This window comes from Bombina bombina, chromosome 8, assembly GCF_027579735.1.
Source record: "Bombina bombina isolate aBomBom1 chromosome 8, aBomBom1.pri, whole genome shotgun sequence".
Taxonomy (NCBI): domain Eukaryota; kingdom Metazoa; phylum Chordata; class Amphibia; order Anura; family Bombinatoridae; genus Bombina; species Bombina bombina.
The window spans coordinates 332850582-332875313 of record NC_069506.1 but is presented as its reverse complement, the minus strand read 5'-3'; the positions used below and the strand labels follow the sequence as shown (position 1 = coordinate 332875313).

The window sequence follows — 24732 nt, the reverse complement described above, 5'->3', positions numbered from 1 at the left end:
AATCTAGCCGTAAAATAGCTACAATGTAACTATTAGCTTTTATTGTAGCTATCTTAGGTTTTATTTTATAGGTATTTAGTTTTAAATAGGAATTATTTAGGTATTAATTGTAATTTTTATTTAGATTTATTTAATTATGTTAAAGTTAGTGGTGTTAGGGTTAGGGTTACGTTAGGGTTAGATTTAGGGTTAGGTTTAGGGGTCGGCGACGTTGGGGGTGGCAGATTAGGTGTTAATAAGTGTAGGTAGGTGACGGCGATGTCGGGGGCGGCAGATTAGGGGTTAATAACTGTAATGTAGGTGGTGGCGACATTGGGGGCGGCAGATTAGGGGTTAATAAGTGTAGGTAGGTGGCAGCGGTGGCGGGCAGCAGATTAGGGGTTAATAACTGTATGTAGGTGGCGGCGATGTCGGGGACGGAAGATTAGGGGTGTTTAGACTCTGGGTTTATGTTAGGGTGCTAGGTGTAAACATAACTTTTCTTTCCCAAAAGGAATCAATGGGGCTGCGTTACGGAGCTTTACGCTCCTTTATTGCAGGTGTTAGGCTTTTTTTTAGCCGTCTCTCCCCATTGATCTCTATGGGGAAATCGTGCACGAGCACGTAAATCGAGCTCAAAGCAGCGCTGGTATTTGGGTGCGGTATGGAGCTCAATTTTGCTCAACGCTGCCATATTGCCTGCTGACGCCGGATTTTTGCAAGCCTGTAATAGCAGCGCTATAGGGAGGTGAGCGGTGGAAATAACTTGCAAGTTAGCACCGAGTCGCTCATAACGCAAAACTTGTAATCTAGCCGTATGTTTACTAATCAGCTGATTATGTCACCTGTGCCCCAGTTCAGATATTTAGCCTGTGGACAGTTTTGAAAACCCCTGGTCTAATTGTACAATGATATTGTCAGTCTCATCATTCTTGCACCCGGATGTCATGAACAGCAAAATTCTGTGATTGACATTATCAGAGCTGTAGTGGGGAATTATCAGGTAAGGGGAAAAATGTGGTGAATACAAGAATCTCTTTAAAATGTATATAAATATATATGCTTATGTGTGCACACATCCCAACTTCTGTAAAAATAAATCTAAGTGTAAATGCCATGTGGTCTAGGGCAGGGTAATTCAAACTTTTTTTCCCAAGCCCCAATTCCATGACACCACAAACCTTTGCGACTATTGCAATATTTTTTTGCTTAGTCTGAAAATATATACAACAGGAAAGTTGCAAAGTTTTGTCAATGTGACCAAAATGTGTGTAATATACTTTATTCCTGATTGTAGTCAAACGTGAAAATTTTGTAAAAGGTAATAAAACGCATACTGCACACTCTCATTCAACATACAAACCACACAAACTCTCATACAACACACACACCACTTGCGCTCTTATACAACACACACACCACACACTCTCATACAACACACACACACCACTTGCGCTCTCATACAACACACACACACCACACACTCTCATACAACACACACACACACCACAAACTCTCATACAACACACACACCACACACTCTCATACAACACACACACACCACACACTCTCATACAACACACACACCCCAAACTCTCATTCAACACACACACCACACACTCTCATACAACACACACACCACACACTCTCATACAACACACACACCACAAACTCTCATTCAACACACACACCACACACTCTCATACAACACACACACCACACACTCTCATACAACACACACACACCACACACTCTTATACAACACACACACACACTACACATACACCACACACTCTCATACAACACACACACCACACACACACACACTCTCATACAACAAACACACACACACACACAATACACACTCATATAACACACAAACCACACTCTCATAGAACGCACACACCACACACTCTCATACAACACACAAACCACACACACTCTCATACAACACACACATCACACACACTCTCATACAACACTCAAACCACACACTCAACACTCTCATACAACACACACACTCTCATACAACACACACCACACACTTATACAACACACAAACCACACCGACCCTGCTTACACCGCCTGGAAGTGTGTGTGTATTTATCTTCCATTTTGATGAAAATTGTTAATTGAAAATAAAGAAGTTACTCTTTTAAAGTTATCTGGACTGAATTCTCTTTTTGGATCTACCTATATTTGCGAACTGGGAGGAGTTTGCTACCTGGTTCCAGTATACCTGAGCGGCGAGGCAAGGAGACTTGTGAAGTGCTTAACAGAAGAACCTACCTAAACAGTTGAGTTTTAACTGGATTGGGCAGCGTCCGCGAGTGTGGAAGTGGATAGGAGCTGAATAGGGATTGGATCACTACACTGGGTAAGACCTCTGGTCTGTGTGACCGAAGCTCGCAAATAGAAAGAAGGCGGGCATTAGAGGCTATCGCTTGGAAAAGCGTGGTGAGTGAATCAGTGTATACCTTTGCTCTCTGTATATATCCACTGAAGTTGCAATGATATCCTGCTTTGATTTATCGTGTATTGCTGTGTGAAATAGTTCTATACCTGATAAGTGGATTTATCAACTTCCATGATCACAATACTTAAGGAACAGTCGGAGCCTAACTATTTTGTTTTTTTTTACACAAACCACACACTCTCATACAACACACACACCACACACTCTCATACAACACTCAAACCACACACACTCCCATACAACACCATACACTTTCATACAACACATACACACACACCATACACTTTCATACAACACACACACTCTTATACAACACACACACTCTCATACAACACATACACACACACCATACCCTTTCATACAACACACACACTCTTATACAACACACACACTCTCATACAACACATACACACACACCATACACTTTCATACAACACACACACTCTTATACAACACACACACTCTCATACAACACATACACACACACCATACCCTTTCATACAACACACACACACTCTCATACAACACATACACTCTCATACAACACACACACTCTCATACAACACACACACTCTCATACAGCACATACACTCTCATACAGCACATACACTCTCATACAACACACACATTCTCATACAACACACACACTCTCATACAACACATGCACACACACCATGCACTTTCATACAACACACACACACTCTCATACAACACATACACACACACCATACACTTTCATACAACACACACACTCTCATACAGCACATACACTCTCATACAACACACACACTCCCATACAACACACACACTCTCATAAAACACACACACACACATACAACACATACACACACACCATACAGTTTCATACAACACACACACTCTCATACAACACATACACACACACCATACACTTTCATACAACATGCACACTCTCATACAAACACACACACTCTCATACAACACATACACACACACCATACACTTTCATACAACACACACACTCTCATACAACACATACACACACACACACACCATACACTCTCATACAACACATACACACACACACACACCATACACTCTCATACAACACATACACACACACCATACACTCTCATACAACACATACACACACACCATACACTCTCATACAACACACACACTCTCATACAACACACACACAGTCGGACATTGTGACATGTCATGTATATCAGCATACCTCTAAACACATTAGATAGAATAGCCCACTGGGAAGTATTGCCTAAAGGAACATGAACATTACAATTAATAAATAATTAATTAAGCAAATATAAAATTAATACAGAATGACATTTTAAATGACTTTCCAATTGTCTCTGCCTCCTTTGTTAAGAGCATATCTATGTAGGCTTAGGAACATGCCATGCAGGTGTTGTAAACACTTTATGGCAGCAGTGTTTGCATTTGAAAAGTATAACTGTTAAAAACATTGTTATTAACACTGCTGCCATATAAAGCTCAGAATACGTGCATGCACCTGAGCCTAACTAGGCTTGATCTCCAATAAAGAATACGTGCATGCACCTGAGCCTAACTAGGCTTGATCTCCAATAAAGAATACGTGCATGCACCTGAGCCTAACTAGGCTTGATCTCCAATAAAGAATACGTGCATGCACCTGAGCCTAACTAGGCTTGATCTCCAATAAAGAATATGTGCATGCACCTGAGCCTAACTAGGCGTGATCTCCAATAAAGAATACGTGCATGCACCTGAACCTAACTAGGCTTGATCTCCAATAAAGAATATGTGCATGCACCTGAGCCTAACTAGGCTTGATCTCCAATAAAGAATACGTGCATGCACCTGAGCCTAACTAGGCTTGATCTCCAATAAAGAATACGTGCATGCACCTGAGCCTAACTAGGCTTGATCTCCAATTAAGAATACAAAGAGAACAAACTAAGGGCCAGATTACAAGTGGTGCCCTATTTATCACTTTCACTCACACACAAACACGTGCTAACCCGACATCACGTTAAACCTCTAAATCTGAAGGTAGTTATAAATATTTCACATTCCACCACCAGAACTTGCCTAAGGAATATATATAAGTATAGATATATACAGATATAGGAATATATACAAGTATAGATATATACAGATATAGGAATATATACAAGTATAGATATATACAGATATAGGAATATATAAAGGTATAGATATATACAGATATAGGAACATATACAGGTATAGATATATACAGATATAGGAATATATACAGGTATAGATATATACAGATATAGGAATATATATATATATATATATATTCCTTTATATCGATATGAATATATACAGGTATAGATATATACAGATATAGGAATATATATATATTCCCTTATATCTATTTGAATATATACAGGTATAGATATATACAGATATAGGAATATATACAGGTATAGATATATACAGATATAGGAATATATACAGGTATAGATATATACAGATATAGGAATATATATATATATATATATATATATATATATTCCTTTATATCGATATGAATATATACAGGTATAGATATATACAGATATAGGAATATATACAGGTATAGATATATACAGATATAGGAATATATACAGGTATAGATATATACAGGTATAGATATATACAGATATAGGAATATATATATATATATATATATATATATATATATATATATATATATATATATATATTCCTTTATATCAATATGAATATATACAGGTATAGATATATACAGATATAGGAATATATATATATATATATATATATTCCCTTATATCGATATGAATATATACAGGTATAGATATATACAGATATAGGAATATATACAGGTATAGATATATACAGATATAGGAATATATATATATATATATATATATATATATATATATTCCTTTATATCGATATGAATATATACAGGTATAGATATATACAGATATAGGAATATATACAGGTATAGATATATACAGATATAGGAATATATACAGGTATGTTAGCGCTGCGGAATCTGTTGGCGCTCTACAAATAACCGATAATAATAATAATAGATATATACAGATATAGGAATATATACAGGCATAGATATATACAGATATAGGAATATATACAGGTATAGATATATACAGATATAGGAATATATATATATATATATATATATTCCTTTATATCGATATGAATATATATAGGTATAGATATATACAGATATAGGAATATATATATATATTCCCTTATATCTATATGAATATATACAGGTATAGATATATACAGATATAGGAATATATACAGGTATAGATATATACAGATATAGGAATATATACAGGTATAGATATATACAGATATAGGAATATATACAGGTATAGATATATACAGATATAGGAATATATATATATATATATATATATATATATATATATATATATATATATTCCTTTATATCAATATGAAAATATACAGGTATAGATATATACAGATATAGGAATATATACAGGTATAGATATATACAGATATAGGAATATATATTTAAAAATATAAAGGACATTTTCTACTATGGAATGAATGGTATAAAAACTATTTACAGTAAATACACAGTAAAACACATTATAAAATATTAAAATTGAATAAATATGTGCCTTTTATGTGTATAGGCAGGTAGACATACCCTTGGGAAATGCTGAACTATTAGATAGAGATCAATATTGGCGCGTTTAACTGAAGCCTTTATCACTCCAAAGCTCTGCAGAATTGGCCAATGTGCCAGCCAAAGCGAGATGGACAGGACCTACATGCAAAGCTCTCATTTTGAGACTGTCCCGGAAAATGCAGGACTCCAACGATCTGTGTCTCAGGAACAATGCTTCTAATGCAGATTTATACTGGATTTAATTATATAGTTTTACCATTTAAATTTACCGTCTCACTCTACAGTAGACATTCTTTTCTATTTATTTATTTATTTGTTTGTAAGTGATCCTACAGTGTATTTCATGCATTCACTATACCTAGGGTTATATTTATTGATGTATAATATTTCTTCTAGTCCTTCCAGCTGTTATAAATGTAACAATTGGTGTTGAGTCAGTAGCATAGACCTGCTGAGCATTATTTGGATTTGCATTTATTAAAAAAGAAATACATTTAAAAAATATATATAGATTTTATTTTTTTTCATTATAAAGTGAAACTTTTTCACAGTGACTTCTATTTAACAAAGTGACACCTGATACTGCTTTAAATTCCCTATTTCAAGTCGATACAATTCAAAACAAAAGGCTGTTGTCATGGTTTATTTTTTGCTACTGCTTCCAATAAATTATTTTTGCTAACAATTTAACAAATTTCTATAATATTTTGAGACACATGAGCAGAGAAATTCTGTGAATTTTGTGGATATAAAGAGCTTATTGAATTCACTTAGTTCTGCAAGAACACTTAATAATCTCCCAAGGACAGTCTTTTTTCAGACGTCTTCAACACCCAATTTACATTTATACTATGAAATATGTAGATTTTTAAAAAATCCCATTCCTAAATTCTACCAACAATGCATTGAGTATTATTGCATGGGAATGAGAATGTATCTCTTTCTTAGAATTGCTGCAGTTCTTGGTAAAAAATATTGAACATACAAATTAACATACATTAAGATAATTAGGGACAGTCAACACCAGAATTTTTGTTATTTTAAAAGATAGATTATCCCTTTTTTTACCCATTCCCAGTTTTGTATAACTAACACAGTAATATTAATATACAGTACTTTTTACCTCTGTGATTACCTTGTATCTAAGCCTCTGCAGACTACCCCCTTATTTCAGTTATTTTGACAGACTTGCATTTTAGCCAATCAGTGCTCACTCCTCTGTAAATTCACGTACATGAGCTTAATGTTATCTATATGAAACACATGAACGAATGCCTTCTAGTGGTAAAAAACTGTCAAAATGTATTCAGATTAAAGGGTGGATTTCAAGGTCTAAGAAATTAGTATATGAACCTTCTAGGCTTAGTTTTTAACTAAGAATACTAAGCGAACAAAGCAAAATTGGTGATATAAGTAAATTGGAAAGTTGCTTAAAATTGCATGCCTAATCTGAATCATGAAAGTTTTTTTGGGGACTTGACTGTCCCTTTAATTAGGTAGCATAATTCATAAACTAAGTCTGATTTTAGATGATAAATTATTTAAAATTAAATTATAACACACTTGCATCATACCAGGGCATTTATTCAGTATTTTCTTTCTTCATTTTATACATTGGCCTATACTTTAACAATACTGGCCACACAAGAAAAATACCATCTGGGTGACAACTCTAATCTTTCTCCTTCACAGATGTTACTGAGAACATCCAGAGTATAGAATATTCTGGTATACACTTTTCCAGAGTGAATCTCTGGAGGGAACTCTGCTTCTGTCATCTTTTTCTGGGCAAGATCCACTAAGAGGGCTCTCCAGCCTTTCTAGCTTCATTATTTTATAGGTTACCCAAAGTTATTAACAGGATGCTGGGGAGATGAGTGAGCTTTAGTGAATCACCTACACATAATTACACAGGACATGATGAAGCTGGGGATACAAGAGAAGGGTTTTAGTGGATTTGCTAATTGATTGCTATTGCACAATGAAGAAACATCAAAACTTTTCTTGGATCAAAAATAAAATTAAATAGGTGTTCTTTAAAGGGGTTTTAGTTTCTAAGTTAAAACAAACAAACAAACAAGTATAGTTACTAATTAAAAAAAAAGGAAACAGAAAGGGCCTGTGTGCTGATGACACTACTAACATACACAGCTAGTTCTGCCTACGAATGTCCCCATGTTTCTCCAAAATTGGCATATGTTGAAATGCTAGAACAATTTACTTAAAGGGACATTCCAGTCAAAATTTAAATGTACGCAGATGAATTACATCTTTGCATAGAAACATATCTTTAATATACTGTACATGTATCATCAAAAATGCTTCTAGTAAAAGTTATCACTGTTTTAGTGTTCATATTTTTCTCTGCACGTGCATGTGAAGCATAGCTGGATATTCTCAGTGCACCAGTATAAATAATGCAGCTGCTTAGAGCACCAGTAGGGCTTGTATCCTGTCAGCAATTAACAAATCGAGTCATTACCAGATGGTAGAAGCACATTAGGCTCTATGAGCAAATGCTGTGTTTAAAATGCTGGTGCACGGTGCATACTCAAATACACTTTTGAAACAGCAATAGCTTTTATTAGAAGCATTTTTACTTATACATGTATATTACAAAAATGTTTCTATTCAAAACTGAAATGCATCCATGTGGATTCCAATTTTGGCTGGAATGCCCCTTAAAAACTAAAAAAAAAAGTTGTGATACAAACATTGGGGCGCAACACAAATACAGTTATAACATAACAACAGTATCTCCAAACCAACGGCTAGAAGGTTTGCGTTATGAGGGGTGAGGTAATAATCCAATCAGCCAATAGAATTGAGCTAACATTCTATTGACTGATTGGAACAGCCAATAGAATGCGAGCTCAATCCTATTGGCTGATTGGATCAGCCAATAGGATTGAAGTTCAATCCTATTGGCTGATTGCATCAGCCAATAGGATTTTTTCAACCTTAATTCGGATTGGCTGATAGAATTCTATCAGCCAATTGGAATCTAAGGCACGCCATCTTGGATGATGTCATTTAAAGGAACCTTCATTCCAGAAGAAGCCATCGATTGAAGAGGATGCTCCGCGCCGGATGTCTTGAAGATGGAGCCGCTTCACGTGGGAAGGATGAAGATAGTAGATGCCGTCTGGGTGAAGACTTCTGCCCGTCTGAAGGACCACTTCTGCCGGCATCATTGAGGGCATCTTGCGGCTTGGATGAAGACTTCTCCCGGCTTCTTTGAGGATGGATGTCGGCTCTTCAAAACTGTAAGTGGATCTTCAGGGGTTAGTGTTAGGATTTTTTAAGGGTGTATTGGGTGGGTTTTATTTTTAGATTAGGGGTTTGGGCTGAAATAGAGCCAAATGCCCTTTTAAGGGCAATGCCCAGCCAAATGCCCTTTTCAGGGCAATGGGGAGCTTAGGTTTTTTTAGTTAGGGTTTTATTTGGGGGGTTGGTTGTGTGGGTGGTGGGTTTTACTGTTGGGGGGTTGTTTGTATTTTTTTTTACAGGTAAAAGAGCTGATTTCTTTAGGGCAATGCCCCGCAAAAGGCCCTTTTAAGGGCTATTGGTAGTTTAGGCTAGGGTTTTTTTTTATTTTGGGTGAGCTTTATTTATTTTGATAGGGCTATTAGATTAGGTGTAATTAGTTTAAAGATCTTGTAATTTGTTTTTTATTTTCTGTAATTTAGTGTTTGTTTGTTTTTTGTAATTTAGCTACTTGTATTGAATTTAGTTAATTGTATTTAATTTAGGGAATTTATTTAATTGTAGGGTTAAGTTAGGTGTTAGTTTAAATAGGAATTATTTAGGTAATGATAGTCATTTTTATTTATATTTATTTTAATTATATTTAAGTTAGGGGGTGTTAGGGTTAGGTTTAGACGTAGATTTAGGGTTTAATAAATTTAATATAGTGGCAGCGACGTTGGGGGCGGCAGATTAGGGGTTAATAAATGTAGATAGGTGGCGGCGATGTTAGGGACAGCAGATTAGGGGTTAATAATATTTAACTAAAGTTTGCAAGACGGGAGTGCAGCAGTTTAGGGGTTAATATGTTTATTATAGTAGTGGCGATGTCTGGAGCGGCAGATTAGGGGTTAATAATTTAATTTTAGTGTTTGCGATGCGGGAGGGCCTCGGTTTAGGGGTTAATAGGTAGTTTATGGGTGTTAGTGTACTTTTTAGCACTTTAGTTATGAGTTTTATGCTACGGCTTTGTAGTGTAAAACTCATAACTACTGACTTTAGAATGCGTTACGAATCTTGATGGTATAGGGTGTACCGCTCACTTTTTGGCCTCCCAGGACAAGCTTGTAATACCAGCGCAATGAAAGTCCCATTGAAAATAGACTATACGCAAATTGCGTAAGTTGATTTGCGGTAAGGCTAAAAAAGTGTGCAGTGCCCCTAAATCTGCAAGACTCGTAATAGCAGCGGTAGTAAAAAAGCAGCGTTATGAGGCTTAACGCTGCTTTTTTACTCATAACGCAAGACTCATAATGTAGCTGCAATTTTTTGGGATTTTGTCACTTATGCAGAGGATATGAAATATTGGTTAAACAGAGTTTTCAGCTGCAATTTACCAACATTAATTAAATACTATTGCTTAGCAAATGTTCCCAAAAATATTAATCTTTGTAAGAATGAATTTAGAGAAAGCAGATCAGAGTAAGCTATATATACTGTATATAATATATACACACATATATATATACTGCTATACTCTGCAGTGATAATGGCTGCTTTATACATGTTCTTTATGTTTATATGACTCAGGCAGAGTTATCTTCAATCTGCCTATTATAATATCCCCTGACAGAGTAGAGCACAGATGTCCTGCAATGTCACACTATAATGAGGACGGCGTTGCTGGCGTGAGGTCAGTATGGATCACGCCTTAATAGGAAGGTGCCGTTTGTATGAGCTTTAGATCCTTCTTGTGTGTATATGTCACAATGTAATAGAAAAAGACAGTTTTTATGGATGTTAAGCAGAATAGTTCTCTGTTATAGTGTCACCTTGGGCTGAGTGGTATAAATCAGGAGATATGCCCATCTTTTTCACAATTTTATGACTATATATTAACCTTCACTGGCATAAACAATGTCTATACATTTATTGTCTCAGGTCGGGGAACATATACTAGAGACATTTATAAAGGAATAATTGGTAAAGGGATAGAAAGGTCTAAATTTAAATAGGAGCACTTTAGCAATATTCTTCTATCAGCAAAAATACTTCTAGTAAAAGTTGTTATTGTTCAGCAGCATACGCACATATGCCACAAGTGACTAACACCATGCTAGCTTATAGAGCTGACAGTTGCATTTATTGTGTCAGTGAAGATAAAGGGCTCCATTTATGACACAGCAAATGCTACTTCAGAGCCCATCGTTTCTGCCTCATCTGAGATGGAAGTTAAGAAGCAGAGGACATAAGACCGCTGCTCCTTAACCTTTTAGGTGGCAGATTGAAATAATCCTGATCCGATGAGGATGATTGAAAGCCCTGCTAGCGGCCGCCAGTGAGCAGGGGCCGGCACAGTGGCGTCACTAGGGTTGGTGTCACCCGGTGCGGTAAGTCATGGTGTCACCCCCCCCCCCCAGAAAGCAGACAAACACAAAAACACAGGCAAACACACATACAAACACTCAGACACACTTAAAAACATACTCAGATGCACACACAAACACTCGGAAACACACTCAGACACACACACAAAAACACACACACAAAAACACTGAGACACACAAAAACTCAGGCACACACATACAAAATATGTAAACTGCACTGCATTAATTATGAAGCTCATGCCTAGAGCTGCTCCCTGGCTCAGCAGAACATCAAATGAAAGATAAACAGAGCACTCTAAAATAAATCACTGAAGAAAATATTTAGCCGCGCAAACTATGAAAATTCTGCTCTCTGACTCTGTTCTAAGCCTGTCAGTGCACAGCCCTGGGCCGCATGTCACTGAGCAGTGAGCACAGATAGGCAGGCAGGTTTAGGCTAGCAGCGCAACTTTGCAAGCCCCACGGCACACCCACAACATTCATAGTGAAATTGGGCAGGGGAGGAGCAAAGTACAAACAAGCAAAAGCCGCCGGGAAAACTATTTGTTGAAATTGCAGCACTGGCTCAAGGGGCAAAAAAATTGTGTGTCTACAACTTCCCAAGTCCCACTAATGTTCACAAATTCCAGCCTCTAATAAAATAATCTATGCATCTCAACATTGTATTTCTTTGAATTTCAATAAAATTTAAAAAAAAAAAAAAAAAAAAAAATTTTTTTTTTTTTTTTTTTTTGGTGTCACCCCCTGGAGGGTGTCACCCGGGTGCGGCCCGCCCCCCCCGCCCCCCCCTAGTGACGCCACTGGGCCGGCATTGCACAAGCATTTCACCAGAAAATATTGTGCAATGATAAATGTGTACAGCATATGCTGTCCGAATGTAGCGAAGTAGAGCGGATATGATTCACTATAGCGAATCATATCCGCTCGACATTCTACCCTAATTTGTGTCATGCAAGTCACTGCTTACTATCTGAGAAGGTGTGGTGTTCAAATGCTGGTGCACAAGCACTCGCAGCATATGTGCGTATGCCGCCGAAAACAGTAATTACTTTTACATGAAGCATTTTTGATAATGGAAATATATTGCACAAATGTTTCTTTAAAACTGAAATGCACTTATGCACATTTCAATTGTGACCCTTCTATCCCTTTAAAGAGAGGTTGAAACTTTGCAATAAATAACTCAGTGACTAGTTCCTATAATGCTTTGATTAAAGGAAATATATTTGTTCCAGTTTTAAACCAAAGCCAAATGACTTTGTCTCTTTTTCATTTCCTATGTCTACCAAAGTGACTTTGGTGAAGTAATGATATTGATAATGAGGCTTAAATCGTACTGTGAAGAAGAGTCACACAGATTATACCAACAGCTCGAGTTGTCCTTGTTCACACACAGCTGGCTCTCAAGCACCAACATGGGAAATAAGAGCCACGCTTGATGTTCTTTAAGCCATTTCTTTGTGCCCTTTCCAGAGACTGGACCTAAAACATTTTTTTTTATTTAAAATAGTGATTTCAAGTCTAGTAAACTTACATTTATATGGTAGCTCCTTCAATTGGGCGAACGGATTTAATTACGTCCAGCAATCTGAAACTGTATAGTATTATAAACTAGGCGTGTGCATTCAATAATCAATTTTGCTGTATTCTTCAATCCATTTAACAAATAAACGAAGGAAAGATGATAGTGAAAGATAAAAAAATGAGTTCTTTCATTATGCCGTTTAAAAAGTTAAAAAGACTTTTCTGCAGGTAGAAAAGAATTAATACGTTTACATTTCTACATTTCAATAATTATATCAATTAATTTAAAGGGACAGTCTAGTCAAAATTAAACTTTCATGATTCATTATTTTGATAGGGCGTGCAGTTTTAAACAACTTTCCAATTTACTTTAATCATCAAATTTGCTTTGTTCTCTTGGTATTCTCAGTTGAAAACTAAAACTAGGTAGGCTTATATGCTAATTTCTAAGCATGTGAAGGCCACCTCTTATCTGAATGCATTTGACAGTCTTTCACATCTAGAGGGCGTTAGTTCATGTATGCCATACAGATAACATTGTACTCATGCCCATGAAGTTACTTATGAGATTGGTTAAAATGCAAGTATATCAAAATAACTGAAATAAAGGGGCAGTCTGCAGAGGCTTAGAATCAAGGTAATCACAGAGGTAAAAAAGTATATTCATTTAATGTTGTTGGTTATGCAAAACTGGGGAATGGATAATAAAGGGATTATCTATCTTTTTAAACAATAAAAGTTCAGTTGATTGATTCCCATGTGTTAGGGGTAATGTGAACCTGACTGCAGCCATCTTGTTCCTCGCAGCCATCTTGTGCTGATTAGCATCCATTTTTTAATGATTAGACTTTATTATACTGGGTTATTATGTAGTGGGAACTATGTGCTTGTTATGGTACTTTCCTTAGCTGTTCGGCCTTGTAGAAGCTTCCTGGCTGTACGCCCAGAAGAATATTATATCAATAAGATGGTCCAGAGACCTTGTTGTCTCCGCAGATGTTAGCTTATTATGACTATAAGATATTGTTTATGAGCTAGTAATTTTCCAGATTCACACTGTATTTTACTCTGTATAACTGTGTAAGATGACGCGGTCCAAACGTGTCATCCCCTTAACCCTATATGCTGTTACTGAAGTCTAAATGAATGAAGAAATGCTTACACTGTTCAATAAAGATGAATAGCTTTAGATCATATTGCTGCGTGGTCTGAATCTGTTCTGGGAGCTCCTTATCAGATAAATCTGCATCTGCCTCTCGTGGTACCGTAGGCCCAAGGCTTTGGCCTGCACTGACACCCCCCCGTGGGATTTTACACCTAACACCATGACAGTCATATATGTAAGCTTCAAATTTGTTTAAGGCCAATCATGACCCATTCAAAAAAATACAGAAAAAAAAGAAAACAAAAGTGTGCTGCTGGCTTGTAGCAGTAGCTCTGGCATTACATTACATTTATTTAGGTTTAAGTTGCTGTTCAGCTGGTCCTCTGCTGTCATGAAGACCCTCCCCATAGGAAATAAGAGGTTAATTATTTTCAGTTCATGAATTAAAGGACCACTATATACGAGTATAATTGCATAATTAACAAGTGCATAATAAAATGACAATGCAATAGCTCTTTTCAAATAAGCAGCATATTTATTTCTAATACATGTATTCTTTCCCCATTTGTCGGTCCCCTGTATCATGTGACATCCATCAGCCATTGAAGGCTATTATACTTATACCCTGTGAACTCGTTCAGTGTGTATAAAAAATACATTTCTTTCATATTGGCAAAAGTCCATGAGCTAGTGACGTATGGGATATACAATCCGACCAGGAGGGGCAAAGTTTCCCAAACCTCAAAATGCCTATAAATACACCCCTCACCACACCCACGATTCAGTTTAACGAATAGCCAAGTAGTGGGGTGAAAAAGAAAGGAGTAAAAAGCATCAACAAAGGAATTGTGCTTTATACAAAAAATCATAACCACCATAAAAAGGGTGGGTCTCATGGACTCTTGCCAATTTGAAAGAAATTAATTTATCAGGTAAGTTCTTACATAAATTATGTTTTGTTTCAATTGGCAAGAGTCCATGAGCTAGTGACGTATGGGATTGTAATACCCAAGATATGGAACTCCACAGAAGAGTCACTAGAGAGGGAGGGATAAAATATTAACAGCCATTTTCCGCTGAAAAAAATAAATCCACAACTCAAATGAAAAGAACGAAATAATGAAAAGAAAAAACTCAAACAAAAGCAGAGGAATCAAACTGAAACAGCTGCCTGAAACACTTTTCTACCAAAAACTGCTTCCGAAGAAGCAAATACATCAAAACGGTGGAATTTAGTAAATGTATGCAAAGAAGACCAAATTGCTGCTTTGCAAATCTGATCAACTGAAGCTTCATTCTTAAAAGCCCACAAAGTGGAGACTGATCTAGTAGAATGAGCTGTAATTCTCTGAGGCGGGGCATTACCCAACTTCAAATAAGCCTGAAGAATCAAAAGCTTTAACCAGGATGCCAAGGAAATGGCAGAAGCCTTCTGAACTTTCCTAGAATCAGAAAAGATAACAAATAGACTAGAAGTCTTCCTGAAATATTTGGTAGCTTCAACATAATATTCCAAAGCTCTTACCACATCCAAAGAATGTAAGGATCTATCCAAATAATTCTTAGGATTAGGACACAAAGAAGGGACAACAATTTCTCTATTAATGTTGTTAGAATTCACAACCTTAGGTAGAAATTTAAATGAAGTCCGCAAAACTGCCTTATCCTGATGGAAAATCAGAAAAGAAGATTCACAAGAAAGAGCAGATAATTCGGAAACTCTTCTAGCAGAAGAGATGGGTAAAAGGAACAACACTTTCCAAGAAAGTAGTTTAATTTCCAAAGAATGCATAGGCTCAAACGAAGGAGCCTGTAAAGCCTTCAAAACCAAATTAAGATTTCAAGGAGGAGAGATTGATTTAATGACAGGCTTGATACGGACCAAAGCCTGTACAAAATAGTAAATATCAGGAAGCTTAGCAATCTTTTTGTGAAATAAAACAGAAAGAGCAGAGATTTGTCCCTTCAAGGACACACCCTTATCCAAACCATCCTGAAGAAACTGTACAATTCTAGGAATTCTAAAAGAATGCCAGGAGAATTTATGAGACGAACACCATGAAATATAAGTCTTCCAAACTCGATAATAAATCTTCCTAGAAACAGATTTATGAGCCTGTAACATAGTATTAATCACTGAGTCAGAGAAACCTCTATGACCAAGCTCTAGGCGTTCAATTTCCTTACCTTCAAATTTAATGATTTGAGATCCTGATGGAAAAATGGATCTGCATACCAAAACCTGTGAGGCCATGCTGGAGCTACCAGCAACACAAACGATTGTTCCATGATGATTTTGGAGATCACTCTTGGAAGAAGAACTATAGGCGGGAAAATATAAGCAGGTTGGTAACACCAAGGAACTGTTAACACATCCACCGCTTCCACCTGAGGATCCCTGGACCTGGACAGGTACCTGGGCAGTTTCTTGTTTAGATGGGAAGCCATCAGATCTATTTCTGGAAGACACCACATCTGAACAATCTGAGAAAACACATCTGGATGGAGCGACCACTCCCCTGGATGTAAAGTCTGACGGCTGAGATAATCCGCTTCCCAATTGTCTATACCTGGGATATAAACCGCAGAAATTAGACAGGAACTGGATTCTGCCCAATCAAGTATCCGAGATACTTCTTTCATAGCTTGGGGACTGTGAATCCTACTCTGATGATTGACATATGCCACAGTTGTGATATTGTCTGTCTGAAAACAAATGAACTGTTCTCTCTTTAACAGAGGCCAAACCTGAAGAGCCCTGAAAATAGGACGGAGTTCTAAAATATTAATTGGTAATCTCGCCTCTTGAGATTTCCAAACCCTTTTCAGAGATTCCCAGACAGCTCCCAAACCTGAAAGACTTGCGTCTGTTGTGATCACAGTCCAGGTTGGATGAAAAAAAGAGGTCCCTTAAACTATACGATGATGATCTAACCACCAAGTCAGAGAGAGTCGATGATTGAGATTTAAAGATATTAATTGTGATATCTTTGTATAATCCCTACACCATTGGTTCAGGATACAAAGCTGGCGAGGTCTCATATGAAAACGAGCAAAGGGGATTGTGTCTGATGCTGCAGTCATGAGACCTAAAAGTTCCATGCACATAGCTACTGAAGGGAATGATTGAGACTGAAGGTTCTGACAAGCTGAAACCAATTTTAATCGTCTCTTGTCAGAGACAGAGTCATGGACACTGAATCTATCTGGATACCTAAAAAGGTGACCTTTGTCTGAGGAATCAAATAAGTTTTTGGTAAATTGATCCTCCAACCATGCCTTTGAAGAAACAACACTAGTTGATTTGTGTGAGATTCTGCAGAATGTAAAGACTGAGCTAGTACCAAGATATCGTCCAAATAAGGAAACACCTCAATACCCCGTTCTCTGATTACAGACAGTAGGGCACCGAGAACCTTTGAAAAGATTCTTGGAGCTGTCACTAGGGCAAACGGAAGAGTGAAAAATTGGTAATCCTTGTCTAGAAAAGAGAATCTCAGAAACTGATAGTGGTCTGGATGAATCAGAATATGAAGATATGCATCCTGTAAGTCTATTGTGGACATATAATGCCCTTGCTGAACAAAAGGCAGTATAGTCCTTATAGTCACCATTTTGAAAGTTGGCACTCTTACATAACGATTCAAAATTTTCAGATCCAGAACTCGCCTGAATTAATTTTATTTCTTTGGGACAATGAATAGATTTGACTAAAACCCCATACCCTGCTCCTGAAACGGAACTGGTATGATCACCCCTGAAAGCTCCAGGTCTGAAACACACTTCAGAAAAGCCTGAGCCTTTACTGGATTTGCTGGGATACGTGAGAGAAAAAATCTTCTCACAGGAGGTCTTACTCTGAATCCTATTCAATACCTTTGAGAGACAATACTCTGAATCTATTGATTTTGGACAGAATCTGCCAAAAAGTTTTGGAAGAATCTTAATCTGCCCCCTACCAGCTGAGCTGGAATGAGGTCCGCACCTTCATGCAAACTTGGGGGCTGGCTTTGGTTTCTTAAATGGTTTGGATTTACTCCAACTTGAAGAAGGTTTCTAATTGCAATCAGATTCTTTGGGGGAAGGATTAGGTTTCTGTTCCTTATTTGTTGAAAGGAACAAAAACAGTTAGAAGCTTTAGATTTACCCTTAGGTCTTTTATCCTGAGGCAAAAAAACTCCCTTCCCCCCAGTGACAGTTGAAATAATGGAATCCAACTGAGAACCAACTAACTTATTTTCTTGGAAAGAGATAGTAATCTAGACTTAGATACCATGCCAGCATTCCAATATTTGAGCCACAAAGCTCTTCTAGCTAAAATAGCTAAAGACATAGATTTAGCATCAATTTTGATGATATAAAAAATGGCATCACGGATAAAATGATTAGCATGTTGAAGCAAGCAAACAATGCTAGACAAATCAGGATCCATCTCCTGTTGCGCTAAACTTTCCAACCAAAAAGTTGATGCAGCTGCAACATCAGCCATAGAAATGGCAGGCCTGAGAAGATGGCCAGAATATAAATAAGCTTTCCTTAGATAAGATTCAAGTTTCCTATCTAAAGGGTCTTTAAAAGAAGAATTATCTTCCATAGGAATAGTAGTACGTTTAGCAAGAGTAGAAATAGCCCCATCAACTTTGGGGATCTTTTCCCAAAACTCTAATCTAACTGCTGGCAAAGGATACAATTTTTTAAACCTTGGAGAAGGAATAAAAGAAGTACCAGGCCTATTCCATTCTTTAGAAATCATATCAGAAATAGCATCAGGAACTGGAAAAACCTCTGGAGTAACCACAGGAGGTTTATAAACAGAATTTAAATATTTACTAGTTTTAATATCAAGAGGACTAGTTTCCTCAATATCCAATGTAATCAACACCTCTTTTAACAAGGAACGAATATACTCAATTTTAAATAAATAAGTAGATTTGTCAGTGATAGACTCATTCTCTGCATGTAAAAGCTTATCATGACAACTATTGCATACCACAGCTAGAGATATAATCTCCACAAATTTACAACAGATGCACTTAGCTTTGGTAGAACTGTTATCAGGCAGCAGGGTTCCAACAGTGGTTTCTGAGACAGGATCAAATTGAGACATCTTGCAAATGTAAGAGAAAAAACAACATATAAAGTAACATTTTCAATTTCCTTTTATGGCAGTTTCAGGAATGGGAAAAAAATGCAAACAGCATAGCACTCTGATATAGAAAAAGGTAAGAGGCGGAGGGGGGCGTGTCCGGGCAGCGGCCATGAACAGTCGCAATATCTGGAGCTCTTGCTGTGACCCGGCAATATCCGCCAATTACTGCCAGAACACCGGACTGATATTGAAAAGGATCTGAGATCTTAATCACTCCACACTGCGTGGAGGCTATAACCCTCAACTCCCGTGTTTTTATGACCACAGAGCCCGGATCTGGACTTTTGAGGCCTAAGGTGGCGGCCTAATACAAAGCCTCAGAACCCCCCCCCCAGCAATCAAGCATTGTCGACTGTTATTCTTTACCTCTACAGACCACTCAATTTGAGAGACCTCTCTATAGGACCGGAGGCTTAACGGATCTATCTAGGACATGGCTGATCTAATTATGCACCGTCTCGACAGATGGGAGAAGGACACGTTGCGGATGCTCAATGATCACTTTGCCGTGCTAGAGCGAGAACTCTGCCACATTGTTGAAACAGCAATGAAGTCCTTAAACCCTGAATTACATCTGCTGGCACAAAAGGAGATATGCGATCTAAAGGAAATGGGTGAGGATTGGCACAACGAATTATGTGAGACAGACTTTAACCATTCTTCCTACACTCAGCCTTTACCGGCACTTAATGACACGGTCCCTACAGCGCCTAAAATGGCTGAAATAGCATCGGCTGGATGTTTTCACAGAAGCCTACACTTGGTATCCCTGAATGCTCATACGGTTTGTGCCTGGTTGTTTACATGGTACGGATCTGACATACACTCAAGTCCGGTCTGGCCGCAAGGGCTTCATCTCCAGAGACAGGGACTGAGGACATGCTCTCATTGTAGTTGCTGCTTATGACGCATGGGCATAGGCTAATTATTGTCCATTTCTCAGCAGATCTGTGACTTTACGCCAGGGACATTTGCAGACCTGTCAGTTACCTTGCAACATATATCAAAGACTTTATCTACAGATGTCTTTAATAGTTTGGCGAGACGCTAACTAGAGATAAGCACAATGAAAGCAAATTGCTTTATAGCAGATATTATGCAGGTTTCCTAATACCAGTCTGGTACCAGCTTGTTCCCTTTGTATTTTCTTTTGTTTTTGTTGTAAGCTCTTTCTTAAAGTCATAGTTGTTTATATATAAGTTTGTTCCCTTTGTTGCGTTCTAGGTCCACTGGCCTATCAGATATGACTCCCTTCCTCTAGACTGATCAATCTTGACCACAAGCATTTCTGAAGTTGCCCCACCAAAATGTCTCCCCAAATATGCAGATACTCTAGTTATTAGGCCAAGCATGAAATTGCCTCTACATTATCCTCATATAAACCCCCATGTATTAAGATTGACACTTATACGCCTCACTACTTCCCTTTGCCTTGCTTTGCCTATATTTGTCTCCCCATCTGGAAATTATATATCCTGGATTAGATATTTTAGATAATAGCTCATATTAGACAACTGTAGGCCTCCTGATATTAATAAGAGTGGTTTAACAGCAACTGTTATATTTCATATTTCAAATACATTAATACATTCCCTGCTTGTAATTACAATTCAAGGTCCAAGAGCTACCGTTTTTAACATCAGAGCTCCTCCTTTTGTTCATTTAGAGTGAATAGGTCCATAAGTGGCCTTTTGAAGTTCTGGAGGCGTACTTATCTCATATGAAAAATATTAAAATGGAGTTCCAATATTAAGGTTCTGTTTTATTGTGCAGGATAGCACAGTATTGTTCTTCTTATTATATACAGTTTGGTACTTTGTAATTCATTAATTTGTTCCTGAATGTAATTGCAAAACAACCATTGTTATGTCCATTGTATATATGCTACTGAACTTTTGTTTACTGAACTGTTTTTGTTTTAAAAAAAAAAAAATAATGAAATTATTTGGCGCCAAGTATGACGCACAACGCAAACTGAAATTTTTTTGGGCTAACAACATCTGGAAATTACACACTCGCGTCATTGTAGATGCAACCTTGTGCAAGGAACTCGGCGTCAACTAAGACTCCGGAAATTACGATTTTGCGTCATCGGACGTACCTTTGCGCCAAAAAAATTCTCGCGCCAAGAAAAACTGAATTGTGGGTGTGGTAAGGGGTGTATTTATAGGCATTTTGAGGTTTGGAAACTTTGACCCTCCTGGTAGGATTGTATATCCCATACGTCACTAGCTCATGGACTCTTGCCAATTACATGAAAGAAATTAGTTTCGGTTCGTTTTGGACTGATTCAGATTTTTTTTAATTTTGTTTTGGATCAATTCGAATTCGGATACATTCGAATGTATTTGTTTCGGATTTATTCGGATTTGAATAAAGTCGGATGTATTAATTTCGGATTCTATTTGTAAATTCAGAAGTTTGGTATGTGTTATGTTGTTTCAGATGGTTCCAAGTTACACAAACTGAATTATTTCACTGTTCTGTCTCACTAAATTTAATTTTTATACTAAATTGCGATTAGTCCATGGCCATTTGAATGTAACGAATAAATCCAAACTAATTCTGATTTATTTGTTACAAATGCATTCGGATTAGTTTAGTTTCATTGCTAGGGTTATTCGGAAATTCAAATTGATTTGAATCTCAGAATTTGGCTAATTGGTCCAAATTTCGATTTGAAACGAAATGCACATGTCTAAAAAAAATAATGTGCAACATTTGATAATAGATGTGAATTGGAAGTCTTTTAAAACTGCATGCTCTATCTAAATCACGAAAGTTTAATTTTGACTTTAGTGTCCCTTTAATAATGATGTCACAATTCTGCCAAACCTGATGACCCCAGGAACTAGTAGTCTTGGATGAAACAAAAGACATTTTTTTGCATGAAAAATGATTTATCTGAAATTCTAATTTTTTTGTCTTTGCAGATCTATTATAAACTAAACTGCTGTTAATCACGGTAGAAAACACAATTCCATTTGAATCACTACGAACACATGATTATGCCACTTTCATTACCAGGGGTCTAATAATGGCTACAGTCCAGAGCCTGGCAAGTGAACAGACAAGATGGGGAATGAAGAAGAACAAGAGTAAAATATGAAAAAACAGAGGAGCATGTGACAATGAGAGGACAGGGTTGAAGGAAAGTGCTAATTACTATGAACTGACAAAATAAGTATAATGCTTGAGTGACCGGCTGCTGGAGGTCTGTGGCTAGTAAATATAATAGCAGCAGCAGCAGCAGCAGATGGATACAAGCTGCTACAATACTCACTCCAGACCCCTGTGCACAGCCACAGTGGCAGCACCGCCCCTTTAAGTTATGCAACTTAGGCCAGTCCGGCCCTGTATGCTATTGCCAAACTGATGCCATTAAAAAAACAAAACAGTAGTGGGCAGTCGGGGCTCCCTTGCCCACCGGTTCCTGACTCCAAGGACCCCTTTTCACCCCATGAAAGCCTTAGCAAGATTCATATACAACATATCAACTGATTTGCCTTAAAGTCTACACTTCAAAGGAAATTAACGTTAAAGTTAAACATTCATGATTCAGATAGAGTGTGCCATTTTAAACAACTGTTCTAATTAGAGCATAAAATTGTAAATACATTTTCAATAATTTTCTATTATCTAACTGGTTTCATTCTCTTTGTATCCTTTGTTGAAAAATATACCTAAGTAGGCTCAGAATCTGTTAATTGGTGGCTGCACATATATAATTCTTGTCAATGGCTTTCAGCTAGTCCCAGTAGGGCATTACTGCTTCTTCAACAAAGGATACCAATAGAAGAAAGCTAAATAGATAATATATGTAAATAGGTAAGTTGTTTCATTAAAAGACACATTTTGGATTTCATGTCCCTTTAAGTCCTGAGTCTTCTCTTGGCTAGAACAAACCTTCATTCTCTCCCTTATCCTGCAAACAAATGCTGAGCTGCTGGCTACTTGGAATACACACCTCTTTTATTTGGGCCTCTGGTAGCAAAGTTGCCGGCTACATATAATATTATGGGATCAATTCTCTAGCTCTATCCAGTTGATAGCTGTATGGGTTATTCAGTTCTCTGTTGCCAGCTTTGGGAAATCATATATATATATTTAATTTCATTACTATGAGAATGTTGCGGTTACTTGCAGTTAAGCTATCACCTGGAATGTGGTTTTGTTTGAGCATTATTGGATCCATTTCCCGCCTCACTAGAATATTCAGTGAGGGAGACAAGATGTGAGTGTTCTGAATTAATCCTCTGAACTAGGAACACAACAAAGAGCACGCTCCTCTCTTACCTCCTGTAATAGCTGCATAGATGGTCTGTATAAGCATTTATATTTACATGGAACACACAGTCCCTGTAGACTGCTATATAATACGCACTAGTATTGCAGTTTGTTACTTTCACATTGGGGTTTATGACACATATTGGACACATATCCTATATAATAAAAGGCAAGGTATGTTTGTCAGATGCAGTCATGCGCAGTAGAGACTACACAAGGACAAACATACCTGGCCTTGAGCAGCAGAGGAGTGCGCACTGCGGAAGCTGCCTGGTGGAGGCATGCTGTGATAGGGACGTGGCTGGGTGTGCCGCGATGGGGGCATGACCGGGCTGTCGCGATGGGGGCGTGGCCGCTGGGTGTGGCGAGGGGCGTGGCTGGACTAAAGCATGGGTGAAGGTGCATGGCCGACGGGAGCAGCCGTGGTGGCAGCGGCATGGTCAAGTGAGAGAGAAAAACAGAGGGGAGAGCAAAACAGAGAGAAGAGGAGAGGGGGAGAGAGAGAGAGACCAAAAGAGAGGGGGGAGAGACCAAAAGAGAGGGGGGAGTGACCAAAAGAGCGGAGGGAAAGAGCAAAAGAGAGGGTGGAAAGAGAGAAAACGAGGAAAAGAGAGAGAGAGAGCAAAAGAGGAGAGAGAGAGAGAGCAAAAGAGGGGGGAGAGAGAGAGCAAAAGAGGGGGGGAGAGAGCAAAAGATAGGGGGAGAGAGAGCAAAAGAGAGGGGGAGAGAGAGAGCGCAAAAGAGAGGGGGAGAGAGAGAGAGCAAAAGAGGGAGGAAGAGAGCAAAAGACGGGGGAGAGAGAGAGCAAAAGAGAGTGGAGAGAGAGCAAAAGAGAGGGGGGAGAAAGTGCAAAAGAGAGGGGGGAGAGAGAGCAAAAGAGAGGGGGAGAGAGCAAAAGGGAGGGGTAGAGAGAGCAAAAGAGAGGCGGGAGAGAGAGAGAGCGCAAAAGAGGGGGGAGAGAGAGAGAGCAAAAGAGGG

The 24732-nt window shown here is 37.9% G+C and overlaps 1 protein-coding gene and 1 long non-coding RNA gene across 2 annotated transcripts in view; one reads left to right on the top strand and one right to left on the bottom strand.

Annotated features, from left to right (window-relative positions):
• LOC128639265 (uncharacterized) overlaps positions 1-23332 on the top strand; it is a 198748-nt gene extending 175416 nt beyond the window's left edge. The window contains exon 3 of the long non-coding RNA XR_008399152.1: positions 22401-23332. This is a non-coding gene — a long non-coding RNA (uncharacterized LOC128639265). The remainder of the gene's footprint in view (positions 1-22400) is intronic.
• KIRREL3 (kirre like nephrin family adhesion molecule 3) overlaps positions 1-24732 on the bottom strand; it is a 1250147-nt gene that overhangs the window by 198924 nt on the left and 1026491 nt on the right. The window lies entirely within an intron of this gene.